The sequence below is a fragment of the Setaria viridis genome, chromosome 9 (assembly GCF_005286985.2).
Source record: "Setaria viridis chromosome 9, Setaria_viridis_v4.0, whole genome shotgun sequence".
Lineage (NCBI taxonomy): Eukaryota > Viridiplantae > Streptophyta > Magnoliopsida > Poales > Poaceae > Setaria > Setaria viridis.
The window spans coordinates 29,300,853-29,318,075 of NC_048271.2; the positions used below are offsets into that span (position 1 = coordinate 29,300,853).

The following is a 17,223-nucleotide window of genomic DNA, read 5'->3' on the forward strand; positions in this document are numbered from 1 at the left end:
AAGACCCGCCTGCTGCCAGTCAGTGAGGCAGTGGATCCACATCCAAGACGCAGTGTCACCTGTAGCGTCTGGGAAAAGAACGCAGGCAAACAGGTGTAGTATCCACGCCCTACAGTACTGCCCAACTGTCTCCACATCCGTGTCCTGGGGGCACTGGCCGAAGTGTTCCCACAGCCAGGAGATTAGCACTCCAGATGTGCGAGTCCCCTGCTCCTCAACCTCTCGCCCAAGGAAGGCTGCCACTCGTGCTCTCCAACCCTCTAAGATGCACGGTCCAGTCACTGCGTCACCCCGAATCGACAGACCCAGCATCTTCTGACAGTCCTGTAGGGTCACTGTCATCTCTCCGAACGACAGGTGAAAGCTGTGAGTCTCGGGCCGCCACCTACATTTTGCAAAATTATTATTTGTTAACATGTAAGGACATAATAAATTGAATATGAACAGAGGTAATAGTACCTGTCAACCAACGCAGTTATAGCCGCTGAGTTGAACTTGGGCATCCCACGACGAACCTAATACGAGATGACATCTAGGCCCGCCATCTATAGCAAAGGAGTGTAGCGGTCGTCGTACTGCAGTGCCAAAAACCCATCATGGGCTCTAGAACGAAGGAGCGGAAGGACCTACATGCAAACAAATCGAGTCAGACATTTCTTAGGAAACAAGACGTGGACGCTTGCAATGCTTGAATCATGAATTGTAGATTATTACCTGCCCTACTGCTATGAGATGACCTTGGTGGGTCTGGTCGTACGCCTAGTCTAGTAGGTGGAAGTGCGCCATCCTACAAAAAGGCAAAAACAAATAAGATTAGTAAACAATGAATCATGAAGTTAGAGATGTACAAACATAACCTGCATGAATAAAACACATATGAAGTAACGAAAAGAGCTACTAGTCGCACCTCACTAATCTGCCAACGGCAAGTGCGTGAATTATGGCCCAATCTACCGCACTTGCCGCACTCGTTTTGTTCTGGATCAGCAAGAAATGGTGTTGCTCTACCACGCCTCGTTCTTCCGGATACCTGATCCATAGTCATGTTATGCCTCATCCGCTTCCTTGTTCCACGTTTGTTCCAACGGTAAGCTGGATCCGCAATATATTTTGGCCCATCATATGGAGGCCACTCTCTAGGATCCTGGAAAGGCACGAAGCGGGGGCTCCATGTCCGCACAAGGGTGTCTACGCTGAACTCATGAGGTATCATGCTCTCGATATCAAAATTGCGATGCCTAGCTGCTGCCACCAAATGAGAACATACGAAGTGGTACTGCCTTGGCCTACCACAAGTGCACTTGAAATCTCAGAGGACTACCACATGTATCCTCGACTCTCGGATCTCGCCATCGGACGTTGTCCCACCCCTATGCTCGACCTGATAAGTCCCTGTCGGTGTTTTAGACCGGCAACCCGCCTAGGGGGTACCCTAGGTGGTCTTTTATGCGGTAAGGATCGTCGAGAATCAAGGAATCAATGGTGACGCAAGGAACACAATTTAGACAGGTTCGGGCCGCTAGATCGCGTAATACCCTACGTCCTGTGTGTTGGTTTGTATTTGATGAACTGGAGTTGTTCTTTGAGGGGGTCCCTGCCCGCCCTTATATACACAGGAGGGCAGGGTTACAAGTCTGAGTCCTAGTCGGGTACTATTACAGAGTTCTACTCGGTAATGACCCGAGTAGTTTTCCATAAACATACTTGACTAGTCCGAGTAGGATACGCCCATCCTTGTCCTGATCTTATCCGAGTACGTCCCTTGATGGGCTGTCCAAGGCCTACTCGTGGACCTGGGGTGTATACCCGACAAGCCCCCGAGTACTTTGTAGTCGTGCGCCACAGTCTTGGGCACTGCGGGCACTATTCGAGTAGCTAGTCGTAGAGGTTGCAGACTGAAGTGCTCGAGTACTGTCGCGTGGTTGGAAGGTACTCTTTTTTGCTCCTTCGAGTTGTTTCTGTTCCGAGTAATTTTATATGGTAGTGCGATGTCAATCGCACTCCATATGGAGTAGCCCCCGAGCCTTAGATTGAGTCGAAGAGTCAGGCTTAGGGTCAAACCAGCTTTTGTCCATTTTACCCTTGGAGATCTTGGGAAAAGAAAAAACTAACCAACGGGTATGGTACCCGCAGCCCCCGAGCACTTAGGCGATCTTTATCATTGAAGTGGTCAGCAGTCCGTTGAAAAGAGTAGCCGTTGGGTGTTTAAGGCGATTAATACGCAATTAATCTGTCCGTTGCGCAACCGACGCGTGGAAACTGGAACGGGAGATAAAATTGGAAGGCCCCCTTTCGATTGTTGTTACGTCGTACAGTGATCAGATCCCTTTTTCTTCCTCCTCTGCGCCTCCGCTCTGCGTTTCGCCGCCGCCAGTGCCGCCGCCGCCGCTATTGTCGCTTTTTGAGGAAGATTCGAGTGTGAGTTCCTCCTGAGGTTGGCATCAGCGAATGTGCATGAAGAAGATGGGCAAGAAACCTGAGAAGATCCAGGGCAAGGCTCCTGCGACGGGCAAGGTGAAATCTAAGAAGGGGAAGGAGCTGGTGCTGCCGGCGTCGAAGGTGGGGCCGACAAACCAAACTGCGCCGCCGCCGCCCAAGGCAACCTGGCAACATTCGGTGATGAAGGAGGAAGCGGTCCAAGCGCTAGTCGATGCGAAGCTCCTTCTGCCGAAGGAGATTCTTGAGTGGCGCCCCGCATTTCCAAATGCGTGGCAATTTGAAGAACATCCAGGTGAGACAGTGATGCTCGCGCATTTTGTGGAAAGGGGGTTGGCGGTGCCCACCTCCGACTTCTTTAGAGGTATTCTCGAGTACTACAAACTTCAGCTCGTCCACTTGAATCCCAATGGTGTACTGCACATGTCTATTTTCGTACACCTTTGCAAAGTTTATCTGGGAGTTCCTCCAAGCCTTGAGTTGTTTAGGAAGCTGTTCCGTTGTAAGCCTCAGCCGAGTGCCCAACGGACGGAAGTCTTTGGAGGCACCGGGTTCCAACTCAGGAACTCGGGCGCATATATTGAGTACAATCTGACCGACTCCCATGGGGAGTGGAAGAAAAGGTGGTTCCACATTGGGACCATGAACCTCGCTTGCTTGTGGTGACTGGTCACGCGCCCAAGCACGCGGAGAACTGGGTGAGCAAACCCAAGGACACCCCTGAGCTCGATCACCTGATGCAGCAGATCACCGAGTTGAAGGCACTCGGTTTGACTGGAATCAACGTGGCGGCCAGCTTCCTGAAGAGAAGGGTCCAGCCACTTCAACAACGTGCTCACTTGGGAAGTGAGTATGTAGGTCTTAAGGATCCATCGCGTATGTCCGATGAGGATATATTCGATGATGACATGGAGGCGCTGCTGGCCAAGTTTTTCAGGAACTATCAGGGAGTACCAGTAATCCCTGCAGCCCTCAGTCAGTATGACGCCTGGTATGAGCCAGAAGTGGTATGTCTTTGCACCTGACTTGTTCTCTTTTGACTTAGGTGATATTTGTCACTGATACCGACTTGTGTGTTTGTAGTCTCGAGTTCTTGCCGGCTACTTGGCACAGTCGGAAGAAGAGTCGGAAACTGTTGTTGAGAAGTCAGAGGACGAGCCCTCTCCTCGTGTTAAGAGACGCAGAGTAGTCCGCAAGATGTCTGCGGCTAAGTCTGCTTCGACCCCTGAGAAGTCTCGGGGTACCAAGGTATGTAGTCGTGAAATTGTCTCTTACTGATGGATTTGAACTTGTTATTGATGCAACGAATTTTGTCTTTGTTCGTAAAGGCTATAGATACGGCGCTTGGTGAAGATGAGGCTGTTTCTGAAGAAATGGCCGTGACCGACCCAGAAGTCGGTGATGTGTTTGTTGACATGGTGCCGGAGAGGGTGCCATCAACAGAAACTGGGGTAGCCCTTGAGTTATCCGCGCCAACTCCATCGGCTGCCATGCCGCCCATTGCTAACCAAGCGGTCTTGGGGCTGCCTGCTGGAGTAGCGGGTGCAGCAAAGGAGGTGTCGCCAGTACTTGCTACTGGTACTTTGCTGTCCAATGTGATCGCCAGTGGTAAGCATTGTCCCATCCGATTGTATTCGTTTGAGTAGTATTGTAGTCTTGACTTCAGTTTTGTAGGCCTTGGCGAGAAGATAGTGCCGGTGGCTGTTCCCGCGGTGCCCAGTACTCGGCCGCCTGTCGCCGAGAAGAAGCGTGTGCGACTGCCACCACGTTCGACCCGGTGAGCTTTCTTGTCTATTTGAATGACTTTGGGTTGTCTTGAAATCATGTAGTGATGCTTTTTTAGTGCAGAGATGCAGAGGAAACTATCCCTGTAGAGACAGGGGTAGTGCCGGATTCCTCGACTATAATGTCTGTTCCTTTGGAGGACTTGACTGTTGAAGAGGTACCCGAGGTTGACAGTTGAAGACGTAATTCGCTCGGTGGAGGTTCCGCCGCTGCATCAGGCTCACGAAGTGCTGCCTTATCATCATTCACTGGCGGATCGCTGGCCGTAGTTGAAAAAGCCAAACAAGCGACTGCTCCAGGTATGTCTTTGTAGTCTTTTTATTGTAGTCGTAGCCGATAGCTGACATGATAAATGTTGTAGGTGCTACTCTGGGTACGATTCCTCATCTTGTGGAGAGTTCTCAAAGACCAGTACTTAGCCTGCCCTCTGACTTGGAGTTTCAGAGGGCCATCGATGTTTTTCGGGGCTTCCAGGTAGATTTCCTTGTTGAGTTTGTTGCATGACCCGAGTAGATGTGAGGCTTGAAACTCACCACACCATACTTGGATTTTTTTAGGAACGAAGTCATCATTTGGAGCAGGAATGTGCCCGACTAACAGAAGCTCTGCGGGTTCATGAAGTCGGGGAGAAGTCCTTTGCCGTGGAACGCGCGGATCACGCGGTTCTGTAGGAAAAACTGGAGAGCCTCTACAAGTCCTTGAACAAGAAGTATCAAGGTAAGCATTTCGCCTACTCTGGGTGTGTCCAACTGTAGTTGGCTGTGGTTTGAGTTCTTTGTCTTGTAGAGCTCAAGAAGCAAGAGGCGGCCGCAAGGAGCCAAGTTATGGACTGGAGAAATGCTCATGACCGAGTGGCAGATGAAGCCGAACATCTTCAGGCCGCGCTGACGGAAGCACAGGCTACTTGCGAGCATCAGCGGGACCGAAAGATGCAAAATGGCATGATGCTTGCCATGGCCATGGTGGCATGCAGAGATCATGCCCAGACCATGGGAAGACTTCGGGGCGAACTCCAAGAGTTGTCTGGAGCGGCTGAAGACTTGGTGAACGCCATAGCCCCCATGGAGGAAAGCGTAGGGCCGCAATCGCTAGTCGAGCGACTAAGGGCTGCCCCGAGTAAAGTGGTGGGACTTTGCAAGAATGTTTGCAAACAGGTCCTTGCAGTTGTGAAGTCCTACTACCTGAGGGCAGACTTGGCGGTAGCTGGTGATGGCGTGGCTCGCAACTGCACAGAAGAAGCATATGCGCAGTACCTCGAGGAGGTGGAGCCTATTGCGTTGAAGATGTCGGAGTTTGTCTCCTTAGAAGAGCTTTGAGCTTTGTATGTACTCTTGTATTTGTGTCGAGTACTTTGAATGATACTTTTGATAAATGAATATCAAGCCTTTGTATTTGTTGTTTGTTGTCTTGCGAAGAGTAGTTTTACTCCATCTTGTCCGACCCGAAGTGCTGGAATCGGCTTGGCCTGACCCTCTAGGGGAGGAGCTTCGTTTCGCCCGACCTTGAGTCTTGGGGTCAACTAAGCCTGACCCCCTCGAGGGTAGAAACTTCGCCTTGCCCGACCCTGAGTCCTAGGGTCGGGGTAGTCCAAGCCCCCGAGATAATGGTGTGGGCGTAGGCCGCGCTTGACTTGTAGTTTCAAGTATCGAGTAGTCACAATGCTGTTGAGTACTCTGCTTTTTGAGGGACACGGGTGTATTGTACTCTTTTGTCCTTTGTAGATGCACGGGTGTATTGTACTCTTTTGTCCGTTGTGGCATAAGTGCTGTCACGTGGGCAAAGTCAGGAGTCGTCAGACTTATTGATCACGGGTGCATAGTAACTCTTGGGTAGGTGGTAGTTGTGGCTTTCGGCTATAAATAGGGCCATCTGGTGAGCGATCCAAACCAAGTTCCTGAGTAGCGATGGATTGCCTTCGGTTGCTTCTGTTTGAGTGTAGAAAGCCATCAAAGAGTGCACCGGTGCTAGAAGATTCCTCGTAGATTGAGGCCACCTTCCCTCCACAGACTCCTACGCTCGTAGGGATAGCCGCGATGCTAGAAGAATCCTCGTAGGAGGTTTCATGCACGCCTCATCTTGCAGCTCGTGATCCAGTGGGGTACGCGCTGGAACTCGCGAGTGATGGGTGATGAGTGCCGCGGTCTTCATCTCGCTCTCTGAGAAGTGGAGGTGCGGTCGTAGAGTAGACTGGCTCTGCAAGGCTAGCAAAAGAGCAGCCTTGGTTCCCTCTAGGCGCGTCGTGCCAGATTTGTCATTGCCGCTGTCAAGGCAGTGGCGATGTTGGAGGTCCTGGCGTTGCCTTGGGTAGGGTACCTGGGTATGGCTGCGTTTAGCGCAGCTTCCTTGCGTGTGGGCCCTTCCTCTTATGGTCGGCAGACGTGAGTGGCCTTGTCATATAGTAAAAGCCCAAGGCTGAAATGCAGCCCGCCAGTAGGCAGTTGCTTGTAGTCTTCGTGTATTCCGAGTACTTGTAGTCGTGTAACCTGATGTATCCTTGTTTCAGTAAAGAAATATTGATACGGAGATTTTGTACCAGGGCAATGATCCTTGTTGAGCTAAAGCTCTTGTCGAGGCTGAGATATCTTGAAGTCAGTAGTCGGGCGGTTGGCCCAAGTAGTTATCATGAGTTATTGCCTTGAAGCGATTACTCGGGTGCTGCTATGGGTAGTAGCGACAGAGATGTTCTATATTCCAGGAGCTTGGCACTTGTTCTCCTGAGAGCTCTTGGAGTCTGTAAGATCCAGGTCCTGTAACCTTTGATACGATGTAAGGACCTTCCCATGGTGAATTGAGTTTATGCAATCTTGACATGTCTTGGATACACTTAAGGACCATATCGCCCAAGTTGAAAGATCTTTCCTTGATGTTGCGGTCGTGGTAACGCCTTAACCCGTCAAGGTATCTCGCAGATTGCACTAGTGCTGCGCATCTTGTTTCTTCTAGACTGTCTATATCTGTTCGCCGTGTTTCTGTTGCAAGTTCTTCGTCGTATTATTCAACGGATGGTGATTGCCACATGATGTCAGCGGGTAGTATGGCTTCCAAGCCATATACCAGAAAATAGGGTAATAGCCCCGTAGTCTTGCACGGTTGGGTACGTAGGCCCCACAAGGCATTGGGTAACTCTTTGAGCCATCTGCCACCTTTGGTGTTGCCCACGTCATGTAGTCGTTTCTTCAGAGCGTCGAGTATCATGCCATTAGCACGCTCGACTTGTCCGTTGGCTCACGGGTAAGCAACCGAGACATAGCGGACGTCGATGCCGCTGTTCTCGCAATATTCCCAAACGTCGTGATTATTGAAGTTTGACCCGAGGTCTGTGATAATCCTATTGGGAAAACCGTAGCGGTGTACGATTTCATCCAAGAAGTCGAGGACCCGGTCTGCCTTGGGGCAAGTGACTGGTTTGACCTCGATCCATTTGGTGAATTTGTCGATTGCCATGAGTACTCTGTTGAATCCTCCTGGCGCAGTTGGTAACGGACCTATCATGTTGAGCCCCCAGCAGGCAAACGGCCATGTTGGAGGTATTGTGACTAGCTTGTAGGCCGGTATATGTTGCTGTTTTGTGAAGAATTGACAACCTTTGCATTTCTGAACTAGTTGTTTGGCGTCGGCCAAAGCCATTGGCCAGTAGAAGCCTACTCTGAAAGCTTTGCCAACTAGTGTTCTCGAAGAGGCGTGGTTGCCACAGATTTCTCTGTGAATCTCTTCTAGGATTTCTTGGTCATCTTCTCTGGTGACGCACTTCATGAGTACTCCAGATGATGCACCTTTACTATAGAGCCTATCTCCGAATAGAACGTAATTCTTTACTCGCCGGGAGATTTGCTCAGCTTTATTCTTGTCGGATGGTAACTGGTGATCTTTGATGTAGTCGATGAAGGGTGACTCCAGTCGACTTCTATCATCATGATTTCTCGAGAGACATCAGCAGCCGGGACTACTGGCGGTGTGACTTATTCAGGTATGGACGGCTTGCGCAGTTCGTGTACGAAAATTCCTGCAGGAACTTCTGCACGAGTTGAGCCCATTTTGGATAAAACGTCGGCGGCAACATTGTTGTCGCGGACGATGTGATGAAATTCCAAGCCTGAGAACTTGTTTTCCAGTTTACGGACTTCCTTGCAATAAGCGTCCATGTTGTCCTTGTTCCGGTCCCACTCGTCATTGCCCTGGTTTATAACAACTAGAGAGTCGCCGTACACCAGTAGTCATTTGATGCCGAGGGAGATTGCGAGGCGAAGGCCGTGTAGCAATGCTTCGTACTCGGCTTCGTTATTAGATACTTCCCAGAATATCTGCAGCACGTACTTGAGTTGGTCTCCCCTGGGGGAGATGAGTAAAATGCCTGCGCCGGCTCCTTCAAGTTTGAGGGATCCGTCGAAGTACATTACCCAATGTTCTGGTCGTTCGACTGGTGTTGGAACTTGATTTTCAGTCCACTCAGCTATGAAGTCGACCAAAGCCTGGGACTTGATGGCTGTTCTTGGCTTGAAGTTCAAAGTGAGAGCTCCGAGTTCAACTGCCCATTCGGAGATTCTACCCGTGGCATCCCTGTTGTGGAGAATTTCGCCGAGCGGGAAATCGGAGATGACTGTGATGTTGTGCTCTTGGAAGTAATGGCGCAGCTTCCAGGAGGTGAGCAAAATAGCGTATAAGAGCTTTTGTATCGGTGAATACCGAGTTTTGGAGTCCGAGAGTACTTCGCTGACGAAGTAGATAGGTCGTTGGACCTTGTAAGCGTGGCCCGGTTCAGACCGTTCGACTACTATTGTCGTGCTGACGACATGAGTAGTAGCGGAGATGTATATGAGCAAGTCATCGTTTGGAGAGGGAGCGGTGAGTACAGGAGGCTTTGACAAAAAGTCTTTGAGTTGTGTTAGCGCCTTATCTGCCTCTTCCGTCCATTTGAACTTGTCCTGGTGTTTGAGAAGCTTGAAGAAGGGTAGTCCCCATTCTCCAAGTCTCGAGATGAACCGGTAGAGAGCGGCCATGCAGCCTGTGAGTTTCTGCACATCCTTAATGCTGGCTGATGCCTGCATGTTTGTGATGACAGATATTTTTTTCGGGTTGGCCTCAATGCCGCGATGGCTAATGATGAACCCGAGTAGTTTACCGGAAGGTAATCCAAAGATGCACTTAGAAGGATTGAGTTTCCATCGGAAAGCGTGGAGACTAGAGAAAGTTTCCTCCAAATCAGCAATGAGTTCCTCCCGGTTTCTTGTTTTGACGACGACGTCGTCGACATAAGCTTCGACATTACGGTGGAGTTGTCTTTTGAAGCACATCTGTATGGCCCTTTGATAGGTTGCTCCTGCATTTCTTAGTCCGAAGGACATTGTTTTGTAGCAGAAAGCTCCAAAGGGCGTGATGAACGCTGTTTTGGCTTGATCTTCTTCTTTGAGGCTTATCTGGTGATAGCCGGAGTAGCAGTCGAGAAAGCATAGCAAAGCGCACCCAACAGTGGAGTCAACCACCTGATCGATCCTGGTCAGTGTTTGTTGAGGTCGGTGTAGTCAACACACATTCTCCATTCGTTGTTTTTCTTACGAACAAGCACAGGATTGGTGAGCCAGTCAGGATGGAAGACTTCTTTATTGAAACCTGCCACGAGTAGCTTGGCTAACTCTTTTTTGATTGCTTCTCATCAGTTCTGAGCGAACCGGCGTAGTCGTTGCCGTTTTGGAGTAGCTTTGGGATCGACGTTGAGAGAATGCTCGATAAGTTCCTTGGGCACACCTGGCATGTCAGCCGGTTTTCCAAGCGAAGATATCATGGTTAGCCCGAAGGAAACTGACGAGCGCGAATTCCTATTTAGGATCTAGCCCTGTTCCGATCAAGGCTGTCTTGGAAGGATCACCCGTCTGGAGGTCAACTGATTTGAAGTCTTGCTCACTGGCGGGTTTCACCTTTGTAGACCCTGACTTGTTTTTCGGGATCTCTAGTTCGGTTGGATGGAGCTTCTTTGAAGCTATGAAGACTTGCTGCATGGGACTAGGAGATTGAGTAGTCGCAGCAATTTCCACGGCTTCGGTGTCGCATTCGTAGGATCTCCGTAGGTCTCCTCGTAGCGTGAGCTCCCCCTTGGGGCCTGGCATTTTGAGTACCAGGTAGACATAATGTGGTATGGCCATGAACTTGGCGAGTGCTGGCCGTCCGAGTATAGCATGGTAAGATGTTTCGAAGTCGGCGACCTCGAATCTGATGTACTCGGTACGGTAATGTTCCTTAGTTCCGAAGGTGACTGGAAGGACAACTTGTCCTAGTGGTATAGCCGCGTTTCCGGGCACGTTGCCTAGAAAGGTGAATCCGTTGGGGTAAGCATTTCAGTAACGTCGAGGCACATCTTCCTTAATGTCTTGGCGAAGATAACGTTGAGGCCGCTTCTGCCGTTGATGAGTACTATGGTTAACTTTGATCCTGCCACAACTGGATCCAGGACTAGTGGGAAACGGCCTGGTTCTGAAAATTTTGTCCATTGATCTTTTCTGCTGAAAGAAATTGGAACTTCTGACCATTTTAACGGTGTAGGGTCTGTTGGTTCGATGGCCATGATCTCTCTGAGTACGAATTTGTTGGCTCGCTTGGATGCAGTGCCTGGGATACCGCCAAAAATGACATTGATGGTTTTTGAAGCTGTTTGGAAATCACCTTCCTCATCTTCGTCGTTGCGGGCTTTATTCTTACCCTTATCTCTGTTCTTGGTGTACTCTTCAGGAGGTGGTGGTGCGGGTAAGTCTTGCATGACCCGGCGCATGCTGTAGCAGTCTATCGCCGAGTGCTTGCTAGTCGGATGCCCTTGGCACTGCTTTTTGAGTAGCTCAGTAAAGGTTGGCCCTTCGTCGTTTCTACGGTGTCCCTTTTTCCCGAAGTTGGTCATGGCGGCAACGGTGTTGTTGGGCTTCCTTTTGCGATTGTGGTTACTCGTATAGGTGTTCCGAGCATTGTTATGCCGAGTTCTATCTGGGTCATTGTTTTGGTTGTTGTCGCGTCCGCGGTTACGGTGGGAGCCGAACCGTTCTCGCTCTTTGTCTTCTTCATCAGCCCACTGTTGCACCATGGCTTTGAGTTCTTTGACATCAGCTGGTCGTCGACGACCGAAGTCTTGGTATGTTCATCGGTCATAGAGTCCATTTTGGAAGCACTCAATGACGTCTGTTTCGGAGATGTCAACTATGGTAGCCTTCTTTTCGAAGAACCGTCGTAGATAAGGTCTCTCCTTTTTTTTGCTTAATTTGTCTTAAGTCGATCTTGTTGCCTGGTCTAGCCATGGAGCCGGCGAAGTTGTTGGTGAAAGCCTTTGTCAATTCTGCCCAAGAATCAATGGACTTGGATTTGAGTGACTCGAGCCAGGTCAGTGGTGCGGGTTCCATGCATATGGGGAAATGGATAACTTTGGTGTCGTTATTGCCCCTGGCTGCTTGGATGGCTAGCGAGTAACATCGTAGCCATTGAATTGGGTCTTGCTTGCCGTCGTACTTGGTGATTCCGGTTGGCTTGAACTTATCGGGTAATTTTATTTTCATTACCCGGTTTGTGAAAGCAGGAAAATGGTTGTAGCTGTCGACTTCTCGTTCGCGCCGACTGTTGAGAATTTCTCGCAAATCACTGAAGTTGGAAATTTCGTGGATCTTCCGAGTAGGGCGGATGCTTTTAACCGAGTTGATGCAGCTGACCTCACCAACATCCTTATGTCGAGCAGGAGCTTTATGCTTGCTTGGACCTTGGCTGTGTTGCCGAGGTTGGTTGACTGCATCATCGTTTCGCGGGGCGGCATTTTTATCTGTAGCTCCCCTGCTACCTTCTTGATGAGATGTGATACGAGGAACAAACGGGATTGGTGATTCCTTGTCGAGTAGCTTGTAAGCTTGCTCCGCGAGTTTTGCGATCAGTCTGTTGCCGCGCTGCACGAGTTGAGCTGTGGCTGCGTTATCCTTATCCTGAGGCATTAATGTTGTTAAAAGGTTGATTGAGGCAATAGCCGCGAGTGGAGTGTTGTGCTTCTGAGCTTGGACTGCGTTGAAAGCCCTTTCAAGATTTGTAATTGGGATATTTGTAGCCATCGACTATCGTCGCTCGGCTCGAGTAGCATCGCGTGCTCTTCTTTGGTTGCGCTGCTCGGAGGTTTCACCGTGAGGGGCGTCAGCTGTAGACTCATCCTCGGAGATGTTGTTGATTTGTGCTAATCGCCTGGGGGTTTTGTTCTAGCTAGTACCCGGGTTGTTATTATGAGTAATAACATGTATCTCCCTGTCCGGGTAGTAACTTCCGGAGCTTGATGTTGCAATTTCTGTGTAACTTTCATCGTGGTTGGAAGTGAGTAGAATGCCTTCTTGATATGGTAGGTTGTCTATATGGGTGACGAGGCGCGAGTCGTAGTCACGGTCGAGAAGAGGTGGTCGCAATCCCGGCCAGTGGACGAATCTGCCTTGTGATGTTGAAGTTATTACCAATCCTTGGGCTGGACCAGATAATGGTATCTCTGGTGAATAGGACGAGTCAAAGTCGACGTCTTCGTCATGCCCGAGTTCGGATTGGGTTCGAGCAAGAAAATCTTGGTAGACTTTGGTTGCGTTGCGGAGTCCATGCAGGAACCGTTTTGAAGTCGAAAACGACTTGGATACCGGCTGAGATTGACGAACCCGAGGCGAGTCTGACCCTGAGTCCTGGGGTCGGCTGAGCCCGACCTTTGTGTGTGAAACTCCGCTTCGCCCGACCCTGAGTCCCGGGGTCGGATGCGCCCGACCCCTTGAGGGTGGAACTCTGCCTCGCCCGACCCTGAGTCCTGGGGTCGGGTGACCCGACCCCTGAGCGGAGGGTTGGAGTAGTCCGAGGCGAAGTCGAATCCGACGCGTAGTCGAACTTGAACTCGTCGACTTTGAAATCTTGGTTTTTTTATCAGATTTTCTGGTTTCTTCTCCTGAACGTCGACGATCTGGCGCCGGAACGATCTCGAGCCTTCGGCAATGCAAAGCCAGGATCCAAAAATGAAGGTGGCGCCAGCTTCGATGAAGAAGACGGGCCTGATGATGACCTTTGCCATTGAGTTCGCGCTGAGAAACTTAACGAGTTCCCCTACTTGGCGCGCCAGCTGTCGGTGTTTTAGACCGGCAACCTACCTAGGGGGTACCCTAGGTGGTCTTTTATGCGGTAAGGATCGTCGAGGATCAAGGAATCAATGGTGACGCAAGGAACACGATTTAGACAGGTTCGAGCCGCTAGATCGCGTAATACCCTACGTCCTGTGTGTTGGTTTGTATTTGATGAACTGGAGTTGTTCTTTGAGGGGCGGTCCCTGCCCGCCCTTATATACACGGGAGGGTAGGGTTACAAGTCTGAGTCCTAGTCGGGTACTATTACAGAGTTCTACTCGGTAATGGCCCAAGTAGTTTTCCATAAACATACTTGACTAGTCCAAGTAGGATACGCCCATCCTTGTCCTGATCTTGTCCGAGTATGTCCCTGGATGGGCCGTCCAAGGCCTACTCATGGACCTGGGGTGTATACCCGACAGTCCCTGTGCCGAGATCAAAACATTGCACCTCATGTGTGGAAGCCCTTTCATTTGCAATGCTGAGATGTCTCTTTGGTTTTTCAGCCCATCTCTGCGCAGCAATCTGCAACGCTTCTGCTTTTGCGTGTCTTTCATTGAACCACGCAACAAGCCTGTAGAACGTGAATTCAACGATTGCGTTCACAGGCATACCACGTATCCCCAATAACAACTTATTGAATGACTCGGCCATGTTACTGCACTGAAACTCGTACCTCCAACCACTGGCGTCGTGAGATCTAGTCCACTTATCCAAATCTCTCATCAAACCAGCGAGCCATTGTCTACCTTTTGCATTTGTTGTGGTCCTGACCTGCTCCAATTTGCGCTGAAAGTAATAATCCTCAAGCTGACGAGCAGCAACTTGAAACAGATCAAAATTATCCTTCACCACCATCCTTCCGAAGTAGGTTCTCCGCAAGGTGCCGAGTGCACCAACGATAATGCAAAGGTGCATAGCCCTCTATCTGCTCTTGCACAACATGAAGTATATCCTGATGCCTATCGGATATGACACCAACCTCTCTGCCAGGACCAACCATATGTATCCGGACTAGTCTTAAGAACCATCCCCAACTGTCATTGTTCTCCCTCTCAACCAATGCAAATGCCAAAGGAACCAGCATATTGTTCGCGTCACAAGATTTGGCTATAAGAAGTGTGCCCCTGTATTTGCCAATCAAAAACGTACCATCAATAGAGAAAACAGGACGATAGTGTCTAAAGGCTTCCACAGACTGAGGGAAGCACCAGAACGCACGCCTGAATATCTACCTCCCATCCTTCCAAGCATTTGGCTTTGGGATGTACTCATAATGCATGCCTGGATTCATAGCTTTTATTGCATTAAAAAGCACTGGCAGCTGCTCGTACCCAGACTCCCAATCCCCATATATCATCTTCCACACTCGCTGCTTAGCCCTCCAAGCTTTACCATAGGTTATCACATAACCTACATAAATCTCCTCAACAGTTCTGATAATTGTTCTCACTTTCATGTTGGGTTGTTCCTTCAATATTCCCATCAACCGCTTCGCAATGAGGGTAGATGTTAGCTGCGGATGTCTCACTGTAAGCTCATGGTCAGCACAATTGTGTGGACCGACAACTTTTGTGATCTTCCACTTCCCGGTGATATTTTGCTTCCTTGCACAAACCCTCCATGGGCACTGTTCCTTGTCACACACAACTGTGTAACGGCGCTCCGCATATGAATGCAACACTTTGTACGGTCTCTTCCGTATCACCGCAAAAGCTTGCAACCACCTCTTCAATGCGGGAAGGTCCTTAAATACCATTCCCTCCTCAATAACCATACTAGGACTAGCTTCACGAGCTTCTAGGAGCTCATCATCACGTCCTTCTGCAAATGCCTGATCAGAAAGAGTAAGATCGCTAAACTCGTGAACTATCGGATCACGACGTCCAGGGAAGATACGCCTGAACATCTCAATATCACTCTCTGTCATCTCTCCAACAGGACGATCATCATCAGAATCAAGATCCACTCCCATCTCGTATGCATCTTCATCATTCAAAATTTCAACACTATTGGAGCCATGCAATCCATCTCCACATTGCACTTGCGCATCAACTAGAGGCACATCCACATTTTCTGGAATGTCTCCTGCGCCATCAAGTACAAATATGAGTAAAGAATAAATTGATGGAACGAATGGGATTACCTCTCAACAACAGAAACTGGTAAGACACTTACTCGGATCATTCTGAGTGAAAAGGAACTCATTAGAAGAGTTCGCCACATCATCAACAATCCGACAACCATGTCCAACTACTTCATTAGGGGCAGATTCAGCATCGGGAATAACAGGTCCTGGGACGGGAGGATCGAAGTGTGCCCGTTGACCCATTGGTCGGGAAAACCGACGAGGATTTGGATCAACTCCCACCCGACGAACAACCACTTCAACACTTGGGGAATGACCATTCATAACCGTCCTCACATATTTTTCCCACTAGCCTGCACACCGAATTGGGACCATCTTCCTTTGAATGTTGAGAGGGGAACCTAGATGAAGTATGCCCTCGACTGTGATTTCATCATCTTCATGACAATGTAACTCCTCCCGAGCCCTTGCAAGCAACTCACTAAACGAGGGCTTCTCATCAAATATGACAACCTCGCACTGCATGGCAACAAACTTAACACATCCATATTCATCCCTTTCCACGGTGCCTCCGTGATATATGCTCACTGCGTTCTCCATCTAGTATATCAATATAAGGACGCATAATTCATTTAGTCCATAATAAATCAAACATTCTAAGTACAAGATCTCTAGTATGAAATGAGATAGTATCAATTGCCTACTAACTACTAAATACAACTAACTAACTATGTCATACAACTAACTAACTATGTCACCTAATATGTACCTATGTACTTAACTATACAACTACTTAACTAAATAACTAGTTTACTATGTAACTAACTATACATCTAACTACGTAAAGAAAATTGGACATGCATCTAGTTAAATAGTGTCATGAGTATCCTCTAATCTTTCTATCATTGCAATTCATAAAGATAGACTTTCATATCTAACAATTCTACCTAACTATTCTAATTTACGTATCTAACAATTTCATCTACCAATTCTACCTACCTATCTAAATTCTACCTAACAATCTAATTCTAATTTATCTATCTAACTATTTCATCTAGTTAACTATAACTCTTCTTAGAGTTTTACCTCACTGATGAACACCGGCGGCAAGGCGTGGGGACGGGCACCGAGTGGGGGTCAGACGACCTCCGGCCGTGGAGGGCGCGGGCGACGGGCCGTGGGCCACCGGCGGGGGCGGCCGCGGGCGTCCGGGCTGAGGGGTGGGCGGCCTCTGGACAATGGCGGGCTCGGGGCGGCCACGGGCAACGGCCTCCAGGCGGGTGGCCACCAGACGGGGGGTGCGGCCGCGGGGGGCCCGCGCGGGGGGCGCCGGCCGGGGCGGCTCCGGCCACCGAGCGGCCTTCGGCCGGGCGCGGGCGCGGGGCCTTCGGGCGGGCGGGCGGGCGCCGGGCGGGGGTGGCCGGCCTCCGGGTGGCGACGGCGGACTCCGAGGCGGCGGCGGCGGCGGCGGTCTCCGAGGGCGGTGGCGACGGCGGCGGTCTCCGAGAGTGGCGGCGGCGCGATTTGAAATGACGAATGCAAACGGACGCGCAAAAGGAAAGGAATCCCGATGCTGTGTTAAGAGGCTTGGCGCCAGGGAGGCTGGCACCAAGGCTTGGCGCCATAGATCTTGGCGCCAAGCCTCCGCGCCACGTCGGAGGCGCGGTGGGGGGATCTTGGCGCCAAGACGTTATACCATGGCGCATCCTAGCGCCAAGCTAAGGGTTCATTTTTGAAATTGGTTTCGCTAGGGGCTTATTTGTGAAAATTTTTCACGAAAAGGGCCAAAATAAAAAAAGTCGGTCGATGCTGCCATCA

At 49.9% G+C, this 17,223-nt stretch overlaps 1 pseudogene; it reads right to left on the bottom strand.

The window, feature by feature from the left end:
- Window positions 1-603: 603 nt before the first annotated feature.
- LOC140221167 (uncharacterized) lies at window positions 604-17,111 on the bottom strand (annotated as a pseudogene).
- Window positions 17,112-17,223: the final 112 nt, after the last annotated feature.